This window comes from Leptinotarsa decemlineata, unplaced genomic scaffold (assembly GCF_025532065.1).
Source record: "Leptinotarsa decemlineata unplaced genomic scaffold, Ldec_3_MD MMD2_tig00000251_RagTag_RagTag, whole genome shotgun sequence".
NCBI classification, from domain to species: Eukaryota; Metazoa; Arthropoda; class Insecta; order Coleoptera; family Chrysomelidae; genus Leptinotarsa; species Leptinotarsa decemlineata.
This window is the reverse complement of record NW_027412547.1, coordinates 9,203,311-9,228,469: the sequence shown is the minus strand read 5'-3', so window position 1 is coordinate 9,228,469 and position 25,159 is coordinate 9,203,311.

Sequence of the window (25,159 nt, the reverse complement as noted above, 5' to 3'; positions counted from 1 at the left end):
TTTACTTTATCTCAAGGAACACATGTTCGTCAGCGAATTGAAAGGATTATTTTAAACCGAAACATGTAAAGTAACAGCTCACCGCAAGAATGAATAATGCATTCGAATACGATATTCATATTGAACGTATGCTAAGTGAAGGAGAAATTTGAATAAATGACGAAAATAGATGTGTTGATATATGCGCTTGCTTTTTCTTCGAAGTCATTTCGAATGCGATCGAGCTTAAATTGTATTTTGAAATGTTAATGACATGTCAAAATTGCCTAGAATATTTCGAGTTGATAAATTGTCTTTGGTCATGCAAATATAGTAAGAGATGCTGCAGGAAGATATGTTGACAAGCAAGTGGTTAGCCTCGTGTCAGATGGGGGTCATCTATTAGTTTCTTTGTCAACGCTTGAATTGAGGCAAGAGCGTTTTTGAAATGAATTTCACATCTTTAATTGGCGAGTTGAGTAAAAAAAATTCAATCTGAACTGATATTTCATACAGTGAGCAGTGAGAAACTTCAATAAAGAATGACTTAGGAGGTTTGCCTTCTCTTACAAGGGGGGTGTTACGTAATTTTTGGCTTTTATCAGTAAGCAATAGAACAGTTTAGGTTTAGTCTATCCATTCCCAATTGGAACGGCAATAAAAAGATGAGTACAGTCATAAACATTTCTTGCCTGTGGCCCCTAGTCGCCCAGATAATTAGTAAACGTGCTATCAAATGTAGTTGAGGAGTAAAGGCTCGGCTAGCTGGACTAGCCGAATACTAATTTTTTGTCGTTTCACAATATTTCTTTATCAGTGCCGTGTGTTCGTGGGGTTAGGTGAGGTAGTGAGTGGTTTTGCAAACCGATTTTTGGATTCCTTTTCCTAGAGATCAATTACCCTAACACCAAATTGATATTTTTGCACTCGACGCGCGTTTCGCTAACAAGGTTAGCATCTTCAGGAGAAGCAAATTGATACTGAATCTAAAGACAAGGGTTAGCTGTTTATATACCTAAATATACAAATTAATATGTCAACAATAGATATGGTTTTCCGGAGACCTTTTGAAACAAATGATAACATTACGTATGAGGAATATGTGTCAATCGACAGGGATCCAGAATTTGGAAATAAGGACTTACATGTTCAAGTTTAGCGAGTAATTTTAAATATTCATGAATGCTTGAAGAAGGAAAACTGTCACACTTCACAGAATGCTATTGTGAATAGAACATGCGATTTAACGAAACTATCTCGTTCGACAATTCTTCGAGTCAATAAAATAGGGGATGTCATTGACCATGCAATAAAACGAAAACAAAGGAATAAAAAATTCGCAAACGTTGATGGTGCTACAAAAGATGTGATTCGGCGAACAATTTATGGTATATACCAAAAAAATGAAGTACCAACCTTGGAAAGGATTTGGTATAAATTACTCGACTATCCAGATTACAATTACAAATCTTCAGAAACTCTACGAGGTGTCTCATTGTCTTGTGGTTTCAGATATAAAAAATTGAACAAACGGATTGTCATAATGGAATCGACACGCATTGTTGAACTCCGACAAGAATATTTGAGGCGAATGAAAAGCTACCGAGAATCCAGCAGGCATATAATCCACCTCGACGAAGCTTGGTTTGACACCCATGATGTTGTCAAATATGGCTGGGTAGACGAAACCAAGTATTGTGCTTTGAACACACCTTCTTCAAGGGGAAAACGTGTTATAATTTCGCATGCCGGGAATGAAAGTGGTTTTGTACCTAACGCTTTGCTTCTGTCGGCCAAAAATATAATAGATTCGTCTGCTGATTACCACGAAGACATGACTGCGGCTTTATTCGAAACCTGGTTCAGTGAGCAGCTTCTCCCAAATATTCCTCCAAACTCGGTTATTGTTATGGATAACGCTTCGTATCATTCTCGGTTATTGACTACAATACCAAACAATAACACAAAAAAAGCAGATATTGTTGATTTCATGCGAAATCATGACATGGAAATACCCGAAAAGATTCCAACGAAAAAGGTATTACTGGCGACCATAAAACAATGTAATTTCAGAATAGAGTATATTATTGATTCGATGTGTGAAACACGTGGTCATATTCTCTTACGTTTGCCTCCATACTATTGTGTTCAATCCAATTGAAACGGTTTGGGCCACAATGAAAAAAAGCTTGCGAAAATGTAATCAGTCACCGACTTTGAATGCTGTAGTGCTTGATAAGTGCAATACAAGGCGAGTGGTGAATGAAGTAGGTAATAGTGATGTGTGGAAGAACTGTGTGACCCACGTTATAAAAGAAGAGAACAAATATTATGTGCTAAGTTCCATAAATCCGATCGTTATTCAACCAGATGATGATTCTACCTCATCCGAATATAGCGAAGAAAAATTTTGATTTTTCTAGCAATTTTGTTGGCCTGTATCATTTTGTAAATATATGTTTGACGAGAATTCGGTGTGATTATTTGTGTTTTCATTGTATTGTAGAGTTTCGACTCGGAAATCAACTACCTTGAATTTTGAAGTTTTTCATAACTACCCATGGTGAAAATATTCAGTTGAGATAACTTTTTCATGGGGTGATTGATCAATTGCTATGATTGTGAGAATAAATAACTGAAAAACTACTACTGAAAAATAATATGCCGACGCCTATGTCGTCGTATTTTTTTTGCTGTTCCAATTGGTATTGGAAATACTATATACGACTATGCAGCGGGTGTGGATATTTTTATTATCAGATAAAACAATTTTATGAAAGGGCGCCAAGTGATTTACAACAAAATAAAACATACACCCCAACAACTATATGAAATATCGGCATTCAGAGCATGTATGATTCCGTTATTAGAGAAAGCTTTTCAAGAAGAAATGAAGATCATAAAGCAGATAGCATATTCAGGTCAACTGATCTCCAGTCAAAACGAGAAATTGATCAAGAGTGAACAATATCGAAATCATGAAGAAACTGAAGAAACTAGTATAACATAAAAAACTATTTTTCAGAATTCAATATAATAACATCATTTACTAGTGAGAATATTTTAGACAACATGTTATTCAACCCTAAACCCATAAGGGATAAGTGGAAAAATCGGGCATATACAGGGTGTTTCAAATTCCATCCTCACCATTAGGATCTCGGAAATTATGAGAGATACGAATATGGTAGAATTGAAGCAAAGTTGAGCATTTACTTGACCAACAATATGCCGTTGAGAAAATTCTGAAATTCCGAGTATATCTGAAGATATCCGGAAAAACCCGAAATTTCGGAAAATAGTTTTTATTTTTTTCTGACTGTATTTTTTGAAGGATTCTGAAATAAATTGCACTTTCACATTGCCATCTGTTTTTCCGTTAATCAGCTGTCGCCCTCATACGAACGACAAGTCTCAGAAGTTGAGAAACTTGTGCGAGCTAAGGACTAACGAGGTCTTACCTTTTAACGTGTGATTCCTAACACGTTTGCAGATTCATCCCAGCTTCCACCAGATAAATTCTCTCGAGAAAAATATGTATCATCGAGAAAAAATGTATCATAAGTCATCATTTTTTTCGAGAAATTGGAAATATTAAAAAAAATAATTCTTTTCATAACAGGCTTTGACTTTGATGTTTCTAAATTTGACTTTCAACTCGTTACACTTAATGACATTTCGTTATTGTACAAGTCATTGAATTTTTGGCGAAATATGGCTTTTACGAATGAAGAAAAAAGAGATATGATACAAATTTATTACAAATACGATAGAAACAATGTTGGGATATCGAAAATGTATTAAAACTAGTATCCCTAAAAAAGACAACCACATCGAACTATGTTCAAGTTAATGGATCAAAATATTACCGACTTTGGTTCATTTGAAAAGCCAAGGAAAAAAAAACAGAGACCGAATGGACCAGGAAAGTAAAAAAAATTGATAAATGAGGTATGTACGAGGTAAGTTAGACATTGGGTCCTTTTCAATAAAAATTAATAATTTGCAGATAAACATGAACCCGGAGAAATCTACATGTCAAATTTCCTTCGAAATGAATATTTGTCATACAAGTGCTTGGAGACAACTCAAAAAAAGCAGTTAAAAATGTTACAAACTACACATATATCTATAATTGCATCCAGTTTTTAATGTCGATTTTCGAAGACTATTCGGATGATCCACCTTTGGCTAACTATAACAACATCTGGTTTCAACAAGATGGTGCTTCACCGCACACTACCAGATGAGTATCTAATCACCTCACTGAAAGGTTTGGTGATAAACGGATAGGGAATAATGGGCCGGTTAGGTGGCCAGCAAGGTCCCCAGACTTAAGTGTTATGGATACATTCTTATGGGGTACACTGGAAAATAGAGTTTATGGTCAGAGGGAATATCAAAATTTGAGGACCTTCAACACAGCATTGTTAGAGAGTTCGCAGAATTGAGGAGGAGAGAAATTAACCGTGAATATATTAGAAGAAGGGCACAGTTGTGTTATCATGAACAAGGCCAGCATTTTGAGCATTTGCTGTGATTTAGTTTTATCTTTACGTTTTAGTTAATTATTGTTATTTGTTCAAAGTTCTTTTTTTATTGGAAATGACCCAATGTCTAATTTACCTCATACACACCTCATTTATCGAATTTTGATTGTTGATTCTATCTCCGTATGTTTTCCTCAGCTTTTCAAATGAACCAAACTTGGTGAGATTTTGATCCAATAACTTGAACATAGTTCGATGTGGTTGTCGTCTTTCGGGATACAACTAATACATTTCCGATGTCCTAACACTGTTTCTATCGTATTTGTAATAAATTCGTGGAAGCTATTTTCCGCTAAAAATTCAATGACTTGTACAATAACAAAATTTCATTGAGTGTAACAAAATGAAAGTCAAATTTGAAAACATCAAAGTCAAAACATATCATGATAAGAATTTTTTTTCAATATCTTCAATTTTTCGAGAAAGAATGATGACTTGTGATACATCATTGAAAAGGTAAAATCTGGTTCTATTCAAAACAGAAAGAATCTAATATATCGCTCATAAGAAAAAATGAAGTTGATAATGGTGGCCGGAAGACAAAACGTCAGATAGCAAACCTGAATACACCATTATGAAGCAGGGAAAAAGTGGCAAAGTGGAAGTGCAATTTATTTTCGAACCTTTCGAAAAATAAAGCCAGAAAAAAATGAAGACCATTTTCCGAAATTTCTGTTTTTTCCGGATACCTCCGGATATACTTAGAATTCCAGAACTTTCTCAACGGCATATTGTCGGTCAGGTAAATGCGCAAGTGTGCCCCAATTTCACCATCTTCGTATTTCTTATAGTTTCCGATATCCTAAAGATGATAATTGAATTTGAAACACCCTGTATATACTAGAATGTGGTGACAGTTCGGCAGCTTATATAGGCCAAACAGGTAGAAACTCTCGGAGAATTGTAGAAACTCCGAGCAACCTTTTATTATATAATTTGAAATATTATCTATATCAGCACATTTTTTTGGCTTAAGTTTTTTAATGCTATGAAATAGTCAGTTACTGTTACTTCGTCTAATGAGAAACAGTATCTTTCTTCAGTAACGATTTGTATTCAGTATCTTGAACATGCAAATAAATTTCGCAATAGATATGAAAAATATTTTTTAATAAATATTTACTCCTTTCTGGAATAAAAAACCCTGATATTTTCAAGGATATTCACACTTATCGGAAGAAATTTCCTTAGGTGTTCTGAGGACAGCCTCGAAACAGCAATAGCGTTTTTTCAATGAGTTGAAAAATTGTCATCAATTCAAATTTTTTTCATTCAACGATTATCTGACTGAATGAATAACCGGCAAGTTAAAATGAAGTAATTATGATAACTATGCCTAGATACAACAGCTATGGAATGACAGAAAACTCAAATCCTCTACATCCAAAATAGACGAGGTAGGTTCGTGATAATAAATATTATTAACACTGGTAAACACACAGTTTGCTGCCGGATTTTTTTTTATTTTTTTACTGTTTCTAGGTAATTTGGGTCTGCTAAATCTGCTAAATACCACCAGATTTGCTCCATCAGATCGTTTTCAGAAATACATATAGGGTAATTTAACGCAGCACTACCTACATATATAGAGTGCTGCTACCCATCAAATACACCAAACACGAATAAAAAGTGAGATTTTTATTGCACAACAATATACTTACAAAAATTAACACACATATCTGCCAAAAAAACTCAACTTTTCATGTAACCTAACCAGCATCACAGCACAAATCTGTTATTCGGCGTCACCTAAAAACTTCCTTTTATATGATTTTCTTGCAAAGGCTTTGAAAGGACGGTCCCTTTGAAGACTCCAGCAGTAATCCGCTGGAGCGGATGTGAGTGTCCCATCTCCCCTGATACCTCTCTTCCACCGATTTGATATCTTGGTGGAAGTGTTTCCTTTGTTCTTCACTAAGGTCATCAAGACTTTCTGGGAAACGGTCTAAGTGGCTGTGGAGGTAATGAATTTTAACACATTCGCTGCCGGGTGTATTACTTATGATACACCATGTAGTGCTTTCCACAGGCCGGGGTATCCTAAATGATACACGGACTATTATTCTGTCTGAACAGCGGTGTATTCCCTAGAATACATCGGCAATAAGAAATACATTAGATTATGGTCTCTGCGGCCTGGCAGCATAAAGAGAAACTTAAATTTTTGGCCTGGGGGGTTTTGGTGAGGACTATTGTGTGGGTATAAAACAAATATTAATGGCAGTAAAGTAATTTGATTTATTCATGTGAATACAAAGAAAAAGTAATTATATCAACGTAAAAATAAGTTTGAAGGCGTTAAAAAAATACATTTAAAAATAATAATCAATGACAATGGTTGGAACATTCTCTGCAAAAAAATGGATTTCCCTCACACTTGATCGCAGACAGTTTTCACCTGTGCAGCCATCTTTTTTGTGCCATCTACCACTTTACCATGGTTACCAAATGTTTTATAGCATTCGTTGCACCGACCCCTTTTATAAAGATGTTGAACCAAATGATGGATTCTTCTCTTGGCTTCTACTCTTTGTTGTTGTTCAGAAGAAAGAAGCGATTGTATAACACTCTCCTTAAAATGCGTGATTGTCAATTTTGTAGAGTGTACCGAATTTTCGCAATACAGAAAGTAAGCATTCACGAGACTGGTTCCCCACAAAATTTCGATGATTACTTTTCGATACCATTTTACCGACCTACGTAGAGATGTGTTATATGATGATAATTGGTCGCTTACATCCACCGACGATTTTCCGGCATCATAGTCTAAAACGCATACAGGTTTCACAGTTTCTCTCCCAATATTTGAAGTAACAGTATGTGTATCTGTACCCTTGTGAGTGGTGGTCAGCATCATGACGTCCCTTTTATCCTTCCATTTCAGTATGGTTATTCCATCAGCGGATTCTTTAGCAATCTTGCAGATTTTATTTCTGAGGAAATGTATTTTCGGTTCTTGCAGAGAGTGCCCACAACGTGGGTATTATGAGAAAGCAATTTACAAGCCAAAGGTACACTGGTATAAAAGTTGTCGATGAACAATATTCTACCATTATTTAGAAGATGTTGAGAAGCAGACACATGTGGGTCTTCCGCTTTATCGTTGCCAACATAAACCGACAAGTTCCAAGTGTAGCCCTTATCGGTACATAACTTGCAAATTTTCACCCCATAACGATGTCTTTTAGAGGGTATGTATTGGCGAAAACTCAACCTCCCTCTCCAAGGTATCATAGTTTCATCAATACATATTTTTTGCGCTGATGTGTATGTACTTTTAAAACTGTTTATAAACATCTGAAGAATATCATCTATTTTACTTAGACGATTGGTCCGTTCAGTCTCCTCATTATTGGCGAAGTGCCAGAATCTGAGCAATACCTCAAATCTATTTCGCGACATGGTCTTTTTTGGAAGTGAGAATGCATATAACTCGCTTCGGCGCCAATAATCAACCAATTTGGGCACTTTGACCAGACCCATCCATCCTAATAAACCGATGAATTTGATCATTTCCGTTCTATCTGTAGGAGTCCAGTCATGTAAACGGGAACTGGGAGTAGCGTCACTTTTTTCTAAAACCTGTATTGCATAGAGATTGGTCTCGTTCACCATTTTATCTAAAACTTGTGAAGAAAGAAAGAGCTCAAAGTAGTCTATTGGGTCTGCCAACGCCATAATACCACTAATGTTGGGATCCATTCCACTGGATCCAGTAAACTGAAATACCTTCTGGTTTCCTACTGGATCGGTCCATACAATATTGTCTCATACATTATTATCTGATTGAGACTGACTGGTTATATTTGTATTTTGTTGGGGTGATGGAGACCTACTGGAACCTCCCGATTGGGGTGATGGAGATCGATTTATTCCTCTACTTGTACTTGGTTGGGGCGATGGAGATCGGCTAGTTATCCTATTTCTCTCCGACTGGGGTTTTGAAATTGAAGCACTAGCTCGTAGCATGGAATCATCACTGTCACTATTATATGATTCCGATTCTGCCTGGTAATTGGGATCAGCATCGGAATCATCCAAATCTTCGTCACTCATGTCCGTGTCAGGGTGTTCCCCTGTTTTATGCATTTTTTCAATTTCACTGTCTGAATAAAACCTTTTTGCCATTTTTATGTTTCTCACTGTAGTCTCTATAGTCACTGTTTCACCAACACTTGGAAGCTTCTATCTCTGTAACAAAAGTACATCGATTTAGGTGCACTTTTGCGTGATAAAATAGAGCAAAAGCTATCTTTTTTTTTTTTGAAAAGATAGATCAATCTCTAAGCCAGTGCAAGAGTGCACGTAAATCGTGAAGTGAAGTGAAGTAGAAGACATTGTGTCGCTCGTCAATCTGAAACAATAAAAAAGCACATTTGAAACAATAAAAAAGCATAAAATACTGGTGTATCATAAATGACACACTCGGCCTAGAGCAACAAAATTGTTATTGTTTGGCGAGTGTATCAAATGTGATACACTATAAAAATAATCAAAATCAAAGATATATCAAAAATCATGAAGTATTGAATAAAACCAAATATGGGGAATGCTTGCAAAATGTACCTAATTTGTGAAAATTAACATGGCCCCTGGTGTCCGATTTTAAAATATTATCTCGGCTGCGAACGTGTTAATACTCATATGACAACCGTGTTTGGTGAAATTGTTGAGCATTTCTTCCACTTAATCCCGGTAATTTTCCGATTTATTGTTTCCAAGAAAATTTTCCACAACTCTAACAAAAGAACACCATGCATTACATTCAATTTCAGTCATCTATTTTGTAAAATGCGAATCTGTTATAAGTTGTTGTATCTGAGGCCCATCAAATATTCTGGCTTTCAATTTTTCTTTACAAGGAATTTAGTGGATAAGTATTTATAACAAGTACGAATCTGGTCTAGGGCCTTTCCAAATTGTTTCATTCGCCCTAGTTTAATATGTAACGGAGGTAATATTATTTTCTCTCAGTCGACCAATGCTTCGTTAACTACGTTAGCTTCTCCTTGAACTAAGCATCTCTAGAACGCCATTTTCTTCTACTCCAGTGTTGGTCCTTAGCCCTGCTATCCCATAGACACAGGATACGAAGATATTTTGCATAGCCACCTTGTTGTCCCAGGAGAAAGATCACCATCTTAAAATCAACACAGATCACCCACTGATGTTGGTCATACTTGATGTTTTTTAGTACCAGCGATATTGTTTTATATTCTTCTTTCAGTTTTGTAGAATGCCCAATTGGTTTACTTCCATATTTGTTGCCATTATGTGAAAGGACACACTTTAAACTTCGTTTGGAACTGTCGATAAAAATACGCCGGTGATCTAGTATATACTCCGATATACCTATTTTTTCTAACAGTCCTTCAATATTGTTACAAAAAAACATATAATCTTGCTGAGTAAAAGAAGGCAAAATATATTTTTCTCTATTACGGTAGTATGTAATTTTGGTGCCTGGGTGAAAAAGTTTTTTTTCCTTTAGTCTGGAGGGAAGTAACTCGGAAGAATCCTTTGGAAGGTTCAAATCTCTAACAAGATCGCTTAGCTCTTCCTGAGTAAAGCGCTCAGGATGTGTTGAATCCCCTTCAAAATCACTGTCGTCTTCCTCAACTCTATTAGTCTGTAGTTCGTCAGATAATGTTTCATCCTCTGGTAACGTAGGTAGGCTGCTGAATATTGGAATGGGTATCTGCTCAAGCTGATGTAGAATTGGTCTTATTGACCAGGTTGAGATATGTCCACGTATGTCGACCTTTATATTCACAAGACAGAAAAAGCAATCGTCAAAATGATTTTTTGGTTTCCTCCATACCATTGGAATACCAAACTTTAAACATTTTCGATGTCCTTTCGTCCACTGTCGCAAGTTTTTAAGAAAAGTTTTGCACACTACATGAGGAGCCTAGGATTTATCTTGATCTCCTAAATGAACACCAAAATAGGCTTGATATGCTTTTTTTATAAAATCACAAACTGGTTTTCTACTTTCCTTTACAATGTACTCGCCACATATGTAGCAAAAAACGTTCGGGTTATTCACACAACAACGCCTGCTTGTAGAAGACATGGATTTCAGTTGTCACAAACAAACTCTTGCAACGGAACTCAAGTTCAGACTAAATTTTATTATGGAATGCAATCGACTTTATAAGAATTTATTAAGGCCATTTCCGAGGAAATACTATTTACTCATCGGACAATAAGAGTAGGAGATTTGAGCCGGTTCTAAGCCTCCCCCCACCACTATGACGTCACGTGGGGTGGATGACCTAGACCGACTCATGTGACCCTGAGAAATATGTCGGTGCATGCCACCTTGAAAAATATGTATGGTGTATATGACCTTGAAAAATATGTCTGGTGCATAGGTGGTATGTGTACATCACAGATTACAGCAGGTTCTGGGCCTCCCCCCACCACTATGACGTATTAATTGTTTTTTTTTTTGTTATTTAGTAACATCAAGGCGATGTGACCTTGAAGGGTCTGGTGCATGGATCGTTCAGAATTTTTTTCATATGAGATTTTGTGTGTGTGTGTGTGACATAGTGACGTAATTACATTTGATTGGTGTGTGTGTGAGAATGCACGGTACAGGGTTTCATCATGTGCTTGTCTATCTACAAACATACGTCTGCATACTTCGAAGATCCTTCAAGTAATAAATGTTCCATCGATGTGATCCCACCAAGTTAGTAGTGGTGTGACGTCACAGCATCAACCGTTCAACGGTAAGAGAGCGAGATGTTCACTCCACGACGTGCGGCTGAGTAATGCGTATTCATCGGCGTGCCCTCACCCCTATCGCTGCAGTGAAAGATGTGACGTAACGCATCGCTCTAGCCTCGCTATCGATGGTGACACGCAGACGGCCGAGGACTGTGCTAACATCTGCCCTCTCCGAGAGCGGAACGATCACTGCCTGTTGGTATGGACATTCAGTTAGGAGGTGGGCTTGGCTGTGACGTCAGGCATCTCTAGTGGGTAGCGAAGTAGGGTGAATTGAAGAGAGTTAAATAACGTGCATTTGTATAGATAATATTGTAGAATCTCGTGAAGTATTAATCTGAAAATTTCTCGTGAAGTAATAATCTGAAAATTATCAACTTGAGCTGTGCCAAGGTATGGTTAGGGCGAATTGGATACATATAACAATTGACAGAAATTCTCTCTATTATAGCAAAATTTGATCTCACATTTTCGCTTTGAAACCTCATTGAACTATTGAGGCCCGCGTCGGACTGCAAAGTTAAAGGTTATAAAATAATTGGAGATAAGTAATGAGAAGAGTTCATTGCATGTATTCAAATGATTCAACATGGAAAAACCAATGAAGCACAAGTGATAAGAAATGAGAGTTCAGAGAGTGGATTCTTGTTGCTTGTAACTATCCAATGGAATTTAAGATCTGGATCTTGTGCAATGTTATATTCATGATGACGAATGAAAGAACAGTTATTATTTAGGTCTATTTTATGTACGGAAAACACTGAAGAGAGTGAAATTGAATTACAGAATACATATTCGGAAGAGAAATAAATACAGTAGGATTTGGAAAAATCTTGAGGTTTGGTTAGAATTTAAAAATTGTCGAAAGAGACAACTGCTTTGATGAGCCGATTTTCTATAGTTTGTGCCTGTATTTCTTGGTCCCGCATGACAAAAACTTGTCGATTTTGATATTGCACGTAGCTTTTGCATTCTGTTTCGACCTTTACAGCATATGACATCAGCGTAACTATAACTGAAAAGTAGGCTGTGCCATCACTTTGATCGAAAATAAATTCATTCACCTGTCATTGCCAGATTTACCCGGCAAGTTTGGTTTGACTTTGAAATGAATTCAAGGTTATTATCTGCCCCAAAACAGATGCGTAGACTCAACACATAACATTTTACAGGAGAACAGACTGCCATTTCTCACGCATATGCATGTCTAACATGAACTAGGTACCGCATACTTAATGATGATTCAAAATGCTACACTATATTTTTTCTTGAAATATGATTACATTACAATTTGAACCAACATAGTGGATGATATTGACGTAACTTCAACTGAAACGTGGGTACCGCCTCACTTTGGTCTCTTTTTTTCCACACATTGGCAAATCTGATGGTGAAGTTTGGTTTAACCTTGAAACTAAATACTAGAATTTTCTCGAGGGTCGAGTCTTCATGTATGCCGATGTCACAACATTGTGACGTCCCCAGATCTGAATGAAATTGAAAATGAAACGAAACTAGTAATCAATGAGTTCGAATGTTGGTATAGAAACAATTATTTAATAAATAATGGAAATAAAACAACATTTATCCAGTTCTCAAGTAAGTATCAGCGCCCTTTCCAAATAAATCTAAGTTTCGAAACTGAATTGTCTTTCAATAATCACATCGAATACTTGTGCACTTCTCTGAAAAACGTATTTTGCCTTCCTAACAATGAAATTAAATTGTTTGAGACTTAATCTCTTGGATATATACTATGGTCTAGTGTATTCTAAGCTTAATATAGATATTACCATTTGGGGACACTCATCAGAAATAAATAGAATCTTTATAAGGCAAAAACGCTTCATTAGACTAATTTTTGATCTCAAATACAGAGAATCTTGTAAGAAAACATTCCAAGACACAAATTTTTTTCACATTACCATGCATTTATCGTTACAAAATATTAAGCTACGTTCATGTACATTCCCATTTGCTAACAAGAAATGAGGAAATTCACTGTCATTTAACGAGACGGAGAAACGATTTCCATCGGGAAAAATAAACCATATTGAAAGAAATTTTCTCATATTCAAGACAAAAGTCAAAGACTTTTTGGTAACAAGTTGTTTTTACTTCCTGATAGAGTATGAAAATAATATTTTTGTGTAACATGTGCTGTTATTGATATAAGTGCTATAAGATAAAATATCTTTTGTAAAATGTGACGTGTCATATATACATCCATGTATCAAAAATGATGACTAAAATTTGTCTTTGACTTCTCCGTCAATGTCATGCTAGACGGAGATTTGTAGACATGTAGTGTCAACACTTGACATTTTACAGGAGAACAGACTGATATTTCTCCCACATATGCATGCCTACATGAACTTCCGCATTCTTAAAAATGATGTAATAATTTAAAATGTCACAGTACGTTTTTTTTTTCGAAACATGATTGATTACAAATCTGAAGTCATACAGTAGATGTTTATGATATGATTTCCACTGAAAAGCAGGTTTGTTCTCACTTTGGTCTGTTTCTCCCCCACCATGTCAAGATCTGACAGAGCAGTTTAATTCACTGTCATTAAACGAGACGGAGACACGATTTCCATCAGGAAAAAATAAACCAAAATGAAAGAAATTTTCTCATATTCGAAACAAAAGTCAAAGACTTTTTGGTAACAAGTTGTTTTTACTTCCTGATAGAGTATGAAAATAATATTTTTGTGTAACATGTGCTGTTATTGATATAAGTGCTATAAGATAAAATATCTTTTGTAAAATGTGACGTGTCATATATACATTCATGTATCAAAAATGATGACTAAAATTTGACTTTGACTTCTCCGTCAATGTCATGCTAGACGGAGATTTGTAGACATGTAGTGTCAACACTTGACATTTTACAGGAGAACAGACTGATATTTCTCACATATATGCATGCCCTACATGAACTTCCGCATGCTTAAAAATGATGTAATAATTTAAAATGTCACACTACGTTTTTTTTTTCGAAACATGATTGATTACAAATCTGAAGCCATACAGTAGATGATTTTGATATGATTTCCACTGAAAAACAGGTTTGTTCTCACTTTGGTCTGTTTCTCCCCCACCATGTCAAGATCTGACAATACAGTTTGGTTTGAGCTTGAAACTGAACGCCCAGGTTATGCTAGACGAAGATTTGCGGAGTTTCCAAAAGAGATGCGTAGGGTCATGCCGTTTTGCAGTAGAATTGATTGATTTTTCTCATACATGCATATGCTCGCCTAACAAGAACTTTCACGTATTGCAGTACAATCTAATCATTTGAAATTCAACACTATATTGCAGTATCTGACGGTGGAGTGTGGTTTGACTGTGAAAATGAATACAAAGTTCATTCTTAGCGAAAATCATGCTAAACGGGGTTTGGAAGTTCTTCAAAACAATGTATACAGTCACAACACACCATTTTGCAGCGAAAAAGACATATTTTTCCCACCTAAATATATTCTCGACATGAACTTTTACATGTCGCAATACACATGTTTCAATTTGAAATGTATTACTATCTTCTTCTTAAAACCCAATATTATCCAAGATTCAAGCCAATATACCATATGACGTAAGCGTGTATTCAACTGAAAAGGAGGTATTTCCACACTTCAACCTGAAAACTGATTCCTCCCCTCCACCATTTCATGATCTGACCTTGAAGTTGAGTTTGATCTTCAACTTGACTACGTGGTCATTTTCTGTCGATGTCCTGCTATACTAGTTTGTGAGTCCCCAAATATTACATAATGCACACATTTTTCGTACATACACACGCATGCTTCACAACATGCATCCTTATGTTTATGTTGTAGTATTTTTCTCGAGAGAATTTATATGGTTGAAGCTGCGATGATTCTGCAACCGTATTAGGAATCATACGTTAAAAAGTAAGACCTCGTTAGTCCTTAGCTCGCAACTTCTCAATTTCTGAGAGTTGTCGTTCGTATGGGGGCGACAACTGATTAACGGAAAAACAGACTTTAAACAGAAACAGAACATTTACTTGCTGCATGATAAAGATACAGTAATGCAACTTGTCGTTATCGATTTGGGTACCGTAATAACGGTATCAACATTTTTGTCAACATTTTTACTGTTGTTCCTGTGAATATAGTGTTTAAGACTAATATATCATCATAGAAATTCAGTTTTCTGATATACTATGATTCCATAAGACATGTGTCCCAATAGCAGATTTTATTCATATTCATATTTGGTCACATTACTTCTACCGCAAAGTTTTCCCCGCTAGGTAGTGCTGTTTCTAATTTACTGTTCGAGGAATATTTTCTGGCTCTCCATTTCGGTCAATCAGTTATTGTTGAACCTGCTTCTGCAATTTTGAACAATGTTTGTGCTGATTTGATGAAATATATCGCATCTATCTTGAGCCTCATAATAGATGAATACAAGGAGAAAACGGTGAAGGATAGACTTGAAGAGTGTTATAAGGCTTCTAAACGAATGAAAAAAGATCTGAAAAATACTACTACTGTGGGTGGGAAACAAAATCTACTAGCATTCTTAATCAGATGAAATTTTAGATGAAGAAAGGAGCAGGCCTGATTAGCCGGAAAGAGACATCCTCTAATCGAGGACATCGGCTTTTAATTCGCGTATCCGGACTGAAGTGATTAGTAATCCCAAGCATAAGAACCCTACCTCATTTTTGATCGACTATAAGACCCTTTTTGTGAGTATAATTCAAAATGCATTGAAAAAGGATGCATTTTTAAAGGTTAATATTGTGGAGAATTTGAGGTTGTCAAAGGCGATCGAATCTTCAACGAATATAAGTATTTCTCAATATTTAACGCATCCATCCATAGTAACACTGAAATGAATATGTGGTTTGAGGATCATGTTATGGAGTCAATCATGATAAAGTTGGAAGAGTTTCAGGAACGTGACAGAGGTTAGACGTTGAAAGCAGTAGTGAATTTGGGGGTTACCGTAAACAAATTTGTGCCGCAGAGAGGTTCATCATACATTGAACTGCCTTCTCAAATCAACCGAAAAATCATGATAATGCCTGCTTCGCTTGGGCCATTGTTTCGGCGTTGTATCCAGTTCCCCATGGACAATATTCAGATCACATTCTATCTTATCCTGACTATTCAAAAGTTCTGAAGTTGTGAGGTATTCACTTTCCGATGAAAATTATTCAGATAAATAGTTTCGAAGAGCAGAATGATCTCTCAGTCAATGTTTACACGTTGAAACTTTTTAAATCCTAGTATACTGTAATATCGCTAAGATTGAGCATAGCAAAAAATAAAAGCAAACATCTGAATCTACTTATGATTCAAGACATGTATTACGATGAAAGATGTAAGGATTCAATAAATGTCTATGATGTTAGGTCACCAATCAGAAAACACTTTGTTTGAATGAAAGATCTATCTAGTTTGGTGAGTAATCAACTCGACAACAATAATAGAAAAAAATATTTTTGCCATAGGTGTTTTCACTGTTTTTCCATGCAAGCAATGTTGGATAAACACCTTGAAGACTGCTCGAAGACACTTTTTGTTATAGAAAATATTGCATTGGATCTTAATGGAAGTGAAGATCTATCTAGTTTGGTGAGTAATCAACTCGACAACCATAATTGAAAAAAATATTTTTGCCATAGGTGTTTTCACTGTTTTTCCACGCATGCAATGTTAGATAAACACCTTGAAGACTGCTCGAAGACACTTTTTGTTATAGAAAATATTGCATTGGATCTCAATGGAAGTGTCGCCGTTAGGCCGATAACAAAGGAAAAGTATATCTCCTTCATTAAAAATATTTCTGGTAGCAAGAGCCACTTCAGATTTTTTTACTCATTCAGATTCATGAGTTTTTCGCTGGATACGTTAGTATCATATCTATCAGATTTCCAAATCTCATATCACAGTTCTTCAACCGCTCGAATGATGAAGAGTAGATTTTGACAAAAAAGGGTGTAATGCGGTATGACTATATCGATTCTTTCAAAAAATTCAATGAAGATTGTTTACCCCCTATCGAAACCTTTTATCTTACTTACGTGCCAAGCTGATATGGGCTACTTTTAATATAAACACATCGGGAAAATATACGAATCTGTATTTGAAGACGGATGTTATGCTTCTGGCTATGTATTCGAGCAGTTCCGCTCAAGTTTTCATAAAACTTACGGTTTGGATCCTGCCCATTATTTCACTCTGCCTGGCTATACATGGAATGCTATGTTATTCAAAACGAAACAGCAACTTGAACTTCTCACCGATGTAGATCAGTTGATGTTTTTCGAAAAGGGAACAAGAGGTGGACTGAGTCAAGTTTGCTCCAAGCGAAGAGTCACAGCTAATAACAAATACATGGGTGATATCTTATGATAAAGCCAAAGCTGACTCATTCCTGATGTATTTCGATGTTAATAATCAATATGGTTGGGCAATGTCTCAATATCTACCATACGGCTGGTTTGAGTAGATGGACACCAACATTGATATCACAACTGTACCTGATGATGCCTCGGAAGGTTATATACTAGAAGTTTATATGGAGTATCCAAACAACCTTCGCGATATGCATAAGGATTTACCGTTTTGCCCCGATCATGTGGATCCTAAGACAAAAAAATTTCGAACCGAAAGTACATCGGATGTGAAACAATTTAAATTGATGGCTACTCTACAGTCGAAGAAATAGTATGTGAATCATTACAGAAATCTTAAGCAGGCCTTAGAAAATGGTCTCATTTTGAACAAGATTCATCGTGTTCTAAAGTTCAAGCAGTCCACACATGGTTGAAGCCCTACAAAGGCTTGAACACACGTTTGCGAACTGCTGCCTCGAATGATATTGAAAAGAACCTATTCAAACTAATGCCGTATTTGATATGTACCGCTATCTTCAAAACTCAATTTTTGTCCCATATATATAAATATTTGTTTCAGGGAAAACTATGGAAAATCTGAGAAAGCACTCTGATGTTCGCCTTGTAACGAGTTGGGATGGGCGATATGGTGCCGAAGCCAGAATCTCCAATCCTCGGTTCAAGAGTTTGACTGTTTTCAATGAAAACTTGACTGCCATTGAATTGGGAAAATGCAAAATATTCTTCAACAAACCTATATATGTTGGAATCGTAGTACTGGATTTGGCAAAGTTGACCACATATAATTTCCATTATGAATACATGGCTCCTAGGTATAGAGAAATTTTTTGCGCAGTTTATACTGACACGGACAGTTTGATTTATGAAATTATAAATTATGATCCATATGAGATGATAAAAAAATTATTGTCATCAGTATTTCGATACTAGCGATTATCAATCAGATATCATTTATAATATTCCCCGAGCGAATAAGAAAGTGATTGGATTGATGAAGGATGAGAACAACAGAAAGCTTATGCTCGACTTTATCGGACTCAGTTCTAAATTATACTCAACTAAAACTGCAACGTCAGAAGATCAAATCACTGATCTGAAAAAAAGATTGAAGCAGGAAAATTATAAAAATGATGAAATGAAACAAATTGTGGCCAATTTCGGAGTATCCAAGAAAGCGAAGGGCGTTGAACATAATGTTGTCAAAAAAAATCGCTTTCGAAGATTACGTGGCCTATTTGGAAAATTATACCGAAAAAGCAATCACACAAAAAAAAATTTATAAAATCCTATAAGCATAGGGTGTATTCAACAGAACAAACGAAGATTGCTCTGAATGCTAACGATGATAAATGCTATCTAATTCCTGAAACCTACCATACTCTTCCATGGGAACATTACTCAATTCAAAATCTATGAATATTGATTAATAACAATATCAACTACAAATTATTCTCGTCTCACATGAACGGTTCTATGTACGAGTGAAAATCACATATCACATTGAAAGTTTTTGTTAACATATTATCTTGTTGCTGATATACAGGTGTATTTTTGTGAGTCAAAGCAGAAATATTGGAAAAATGAACCCTAATGTCATTTATTTCGAATTGAACCACACACCTATTTTCTTTCGAAAGAGGTTTATATAGGGCTATTGGCATAAAAATTCAATTTTGATCAAATTGCAGTATATTTCATAGCAAAGCACTCCATTAATTATGAATCTCGATATTATAGAAAATGCCAAGTCGAACAAACATGTTATTATCAGCATATACCCTTTTCAATATTAGTCCTTATTGAGATTAAAATCTTTCATAATTACCAATCAACCACATCTATCCTTCCGCTATTCTAGACAAATATCTGCAATTTCATCAAAAGTCAAATATGGAGCTACATAATCGAAAATTGGTATGATGGAGATTGCGATCATACTGTTGGAATGGAACAATCACATTACAATTGTAGCGAATCAATTGTTTTGCTATTCGTCTGTAGTTTTGATCTAAATACATAACATCGATATCTTTATGTCTACACATTGAAAACATTTTCTCAAATTTGTACCAATTTATTTCAAATACGCACTTGGTGTTATGAGAGTTTACTTGATTTTGAGATTTACTGGTGTGTAATTTTTCTGCGTATCAGTAGAATGGCATTCAGTTTCAACCATTCTTAGCTGGAAATAAAGCCCAAACATAACACATTTATGATTCAATACCGGACAGCCCTGTTTCGACCCGCCATAGCTCTCATCAGTGGTGTTACGCTGAACCACAAATTCATTGCTAGAATCAACTGTAATTGAAGAACAAGCTATAGTAAAGAAGCGGGTTTACATATCTGCTCACGGCGGGGGTGGAGTCTGCAGACCGGTTTCGGGCAGTTTGGCCACTCGACTTTACGTTCATTATAGACTCGAAACCGGTCTGCAAACTCCACCCCCGCCGTGGGCAGAGATGTAAACCCGCTTCTTTACTATAGCTTGTTCTTCAATTACAGTTGATTCTAGCAATGAATTTGTGGTTCAGCGTAACACCACTGATGAGAGCTATGGCGGGTCGAAACAGGGCTGTCCGGTATTGAATCATAAATGCGTTATGTTTGGGCTTTATTTCCAGCTAAGAATGGTTGAAACTGAATGCCATTCTACTGATACGCAGAAAAATTACACACCAGTAAATCTCAAAATCAAGTAAACTCTCATAACACCAAGTGCGTATTTGAAATAAATTGGTACAAATTTGAGAAAATGTTTTCAATGTGTAGACATAAAGATATCGATGTTATGTATTTAGATCAAAACTACAGACGAATAGCAAAACAATTGATTCGCTACAATTGTAATGTGATTGTTCCATTCCAACAGTATGATCGCAATCTCCATCATACCAATTTTCGATTATGTAGCTCCATATTTGACTTTTGATGAAATTGCAGATATTTGTCTAGAATAGCGGAAGGATAGATGTGGTTGATTGGTAATTATGAAAGATTTTAATCTCAATAAGGACTAATATTGAAAAGGGTATATGCTGATAATAACATGTTTGTTCGACTTGGCATTTTCTATAATATCGAGATTCATAATTAATGGAGTGCTTTGCTATGAAATATACTGCAATTTGATCAAAACTGAATTTTTATGCCAATAGCCCTATATAAACCTCTTTCGAAAGAAAATAGGTGTGTGGTTCAATTCGAAATAAATGACATTAGGGTTCATCTTTCCAATATTTCTGCTTTGACTCACAAAAATACACCTGTATATCAGCAACAAGATAATATGTTAACAAAAACTTTCAATGTGATATGTGATTTTCACTCGTACATAGAACCGTTCATGTGAGACGAGAATAATTTGTAGTTGATATTGTTATTAATCAATATTCATAGATTTTGAATTGAGTAATGTTCCCATGGAAGAGTATGGTAGGTTTCAGGAATTAGATAGCATTTATCATCGTTAGCATTCAGAGCAATCTTCGTTTGTTCTGTTGAATACACCCTATGCTTATAGGATTTTATAAATTTTTTTTTGTGTGATTGCTTTTTCGGTATAATTTTCCAAACAGGCCACGTAATCTTCGAAAGCGATTTTTTTTGACAACATTATGTTCAACGCCCTTCGCTTTCTTGGATACTCCGAAATTGGCCACAATTTGTTTCATTTCATCATTTTTATAATTTTCCTGCTTCAATCTTTTTTTCAGATCAGTGATTTGATCTTCTGACGTTGCAGTTTTAGTTGAGTATAATTTAGAACTGAGTCCGATAAAGTCGAGCACAAGCTTTCTGTTGTTCTCATCCTTCATCAATCTAATCACTTTCTTATTCGCTCGGGGAATATTATAAATGATATCTGATTGATAATCGCTAGTATCGAAATACTGATGACAATAATTTTTTTATCATCTCATATGAATCATAATTTATAATTTCATAAATCAAACTGTCCGTGTCAGTATAAACTGCGCAAAAAATTTCTCTATACCTAGGAGCCATGTATTCATAATGGAAATTATATGTGGTCAACTTTGCCAAATCCAGTACTACGATTCCAACATATATAGGTTTGTTGAAGAATATTTTGCATTTTCCCAATTCAATGGCAGTCAAGTTTTCATTGAAAACAGTCAAACTCTTGAACCGAGGATTGGAGATTCTGGCTTCGGCACCATATCGCCCATCCCAACTCGTTACAAGGCGAACATCAGAGTGCTTTCTCAGATTTTCCATAGTTTTCCCTGAAACAAATATTTATATATATGGGACAAAAATTGAGTTTTGAAGATAGCGGTACATATCAAATACGGCATCAGTTTGAATAGGTTCTTTTCAATATCATTCGAGGCAGCAGTTCGCAAACGTGTGTTCAAGCCTTTGTAGGGCTTCAACCATGTGTGGACTGCTTGAACTTTAGAACACGATGAATCTTGTTCAAAATGAGACCATTTTCTAAGGCCTGCTTAAGATTTCTGTAATGATTCACATACTATTTCTTCGACTGTAGAGTAGTCATCAATTTAAATTGTTTCACATCCGATGTACTTTCGGTTCGAAATTTTTTTGTCTTAGGATCCACATGATCGGGGCAAAACGGTAAATCCTTATGCATATCGTGAAGGTTGTTTGGATACTCCATATCAACTTCTAGTATATAACCTTCCGAGGCATCATCAGGTACAGTTGTGATATCAATGTTGGTGTCCATCTACTCAAACCAGCCGTATGGTAGATATTGAGACATTGCCCAACCATATTGATTATTAACATCGAAATACATTAGGAATGAGTCAGCTTTGGCTTTATCATAAGATATCACCCATGTATTTGTTATTAGCTGTGACTCTTCGCTTGGAGCAAACTTGACTCAGTCCACCTCTTGTTCCCTTTTCGAAAAACATCAACTGATCTACATCGGTGAGAAGTTCAAGTTGCTGTTTCGTTTTGAATAACATAGCATTCCATGTATAGCCAGGCAGAGTGAAATAATGGGCAGGATCCAAACCGTAAGTTTTATGAAAACTTGAGCGGAACTGCTCGAATACATAGCCAGAAGCATAACATCCGTCTTCAAATACAGATTCGTATATTTTCCCGATGTGTTTATATTAAAAGTAGCCCATATCAGCTTGGCACGTAAGTAAGATAAAAGGTTTCGATAGGGGGTAAACAATCTTCATTGAATTTTTTGAAAGAATCGATATAGTCATACCGCATTACACCCTTTTTTGTCAAAATCTACTCTTCATCATTCGAGCGGTTGAAGAACTGTGATATGAGATTTGGAAATCTGATAGATATGATACTAACGTATCCAGCGAAAAACTCATGAATCTGAATGAGTAAAAAAATCTGAAGTGGCTCTTGCTACCAGAAATATTTTTAATGAAGGAGATATAATTTTCCTTTGTTATCGGCCTAACGGCGACACTTCCATTGAGATCCAATGCAATATTTTCTATAACAAAAAGTGTCTTCGAGCAGTCTTCAAGGTGTTTATCTAACATTGCATGCGTGGAAAAACAGTGAAAACACCTATGGCAAAAATATTTTTTTCAATTATGGTTGTCGAGTTGATTACTCACCAAACTAGATAGATCTTCACTTCCATTAAGATCCAATGCAATATTTTCTATAACAAAAAGTGTCTTCGAGCAGTCTTCAAGGTGTTTATCTAACATTGCTTGCATGGAAAAACAGTGAAAACACCTATGGCAAAAATATTTTTTTCTATTATTGTTGTCGAGTTGATTACTCACCAAACTAGATAGATCTTTCATTCAAACAAAGTGTTTTCTGATTGGTGACCTAACATCATAGACATTTATTGAATCCTTACATCTTTCATCGTAATACATGTCTTGAATCATGAGTAGATTCAGATGTTTGCTTTTATTTTTTGCTATGCTCAATCTTAGCGATATTACAGTATACTTGGATTTAAAAAGATTCAACGTGTAAACATTGACTGAGAGATCATTCTGCTCTTCGAAACTATTTATCTGAATAATTTTCATCGGAAAGTGAATACCTCACAACTTCAGAACTTTTGAATAGTCAGGATAAGATAGAATGTGATCTGAATATTGTCCATGGGGAACTGGATACAACGCCGAAACAATGGCCCAAGCGAAGCAGGCATTATCATGATTTTTCGGTTGATTTGAGAAGGCAGTTCAATGTATGATGAACCTCTCTGCGGCACAAATTTGTTTACGGTAACCCCCAAATTCACTACTGCTTTCAACGTCTAACCTCTGTCACGTTCCTGAAACTCTTCCAACTTTATCATGATTGACTCCATAACATGATCCTCAAACCACATATTCATTTCAGTGTTACTATGGATGGATGCGTTAAATATTGAGAAATACTTATATTCGTTGAAGATTCGATCGCCTTTGACAACCTCAAATTCTCCACAATATTAACCTTTAAAAATGCATCCTTTTTCAATGCATTTTGAATTATACTCACAAAAAGGGTCTTATAGTCGATCAAAAATGAGGTAGGGTTCTTATGCTTGGGATTACTAATCACTTCAGTCCGGATACGCGAATTAAAAGCCGATGTCCTCGATTAGAGGATGTCTCTTTCCGGCTAATCAGGCCTGCTCCTTTCTTCATCTAAAATTTCATCTGATTAAGAATGCTAGTAGATTTTGTTTCCCACCCATAGTAGTAGTATTTTTCAGATCTTTTTTCATTCGTTTAGAAGCCTTATAACACTCTTCAAGTCTATCCTTCACCGTTTTCTCCTTGTATTCATCTATTATGAAGCTCAAGATAGATGCGATATATTTCATCAAATCAGCACAAACATTGTTCAAAATTGCAGAAGCAGGTTCAACAATAACTGATTGACCGAAATGGAGAGCCAGAAAATATTCCTCGAACAGTAAATTAGAAACAGCACTACCTAGCGGGGAAAACTTTGCGGTAGAAGTAATGTGACCAAATATGAATATGAATAAAATCTGCTATTGAGACACATGTCTTATGGAATCATAGTATATCAGAAAACTGAATTTCTATGATGATATATTAGTCTTAAACACTATATTCACAGGAACAACAGTAAAAATGTTAACAAAAATGTTGATACCGTTATTACGGTACCCAAATCGATAACGACAAGTTGCTTTACTGTATCTTTATCATGCAGCAAGTAAATGTTCTGTTTCTGTTTAAAGTCTGTTTTTCCGTTAATCAGTTGTCGCCCCCATACGAACGACAACTCTCAGAAGTTGAGAAGTTGCGAGCTAAGGACTAACGAGGTCTTACTTTTTAACGTGTGATTCCTAATACGGTTGCAGAATCATCGCAGCTTCAACCATATAAATTCTCTCGAGAAAAATACTACAACATAAACATAAGGATGCATGGTGTGAAGCATGCGTGTGTATGTACGAAAAATGTGTGCATTATTTAATATTTGGGGACTCACAAACTAGTATAGCAGGACATCGACAGAAAAT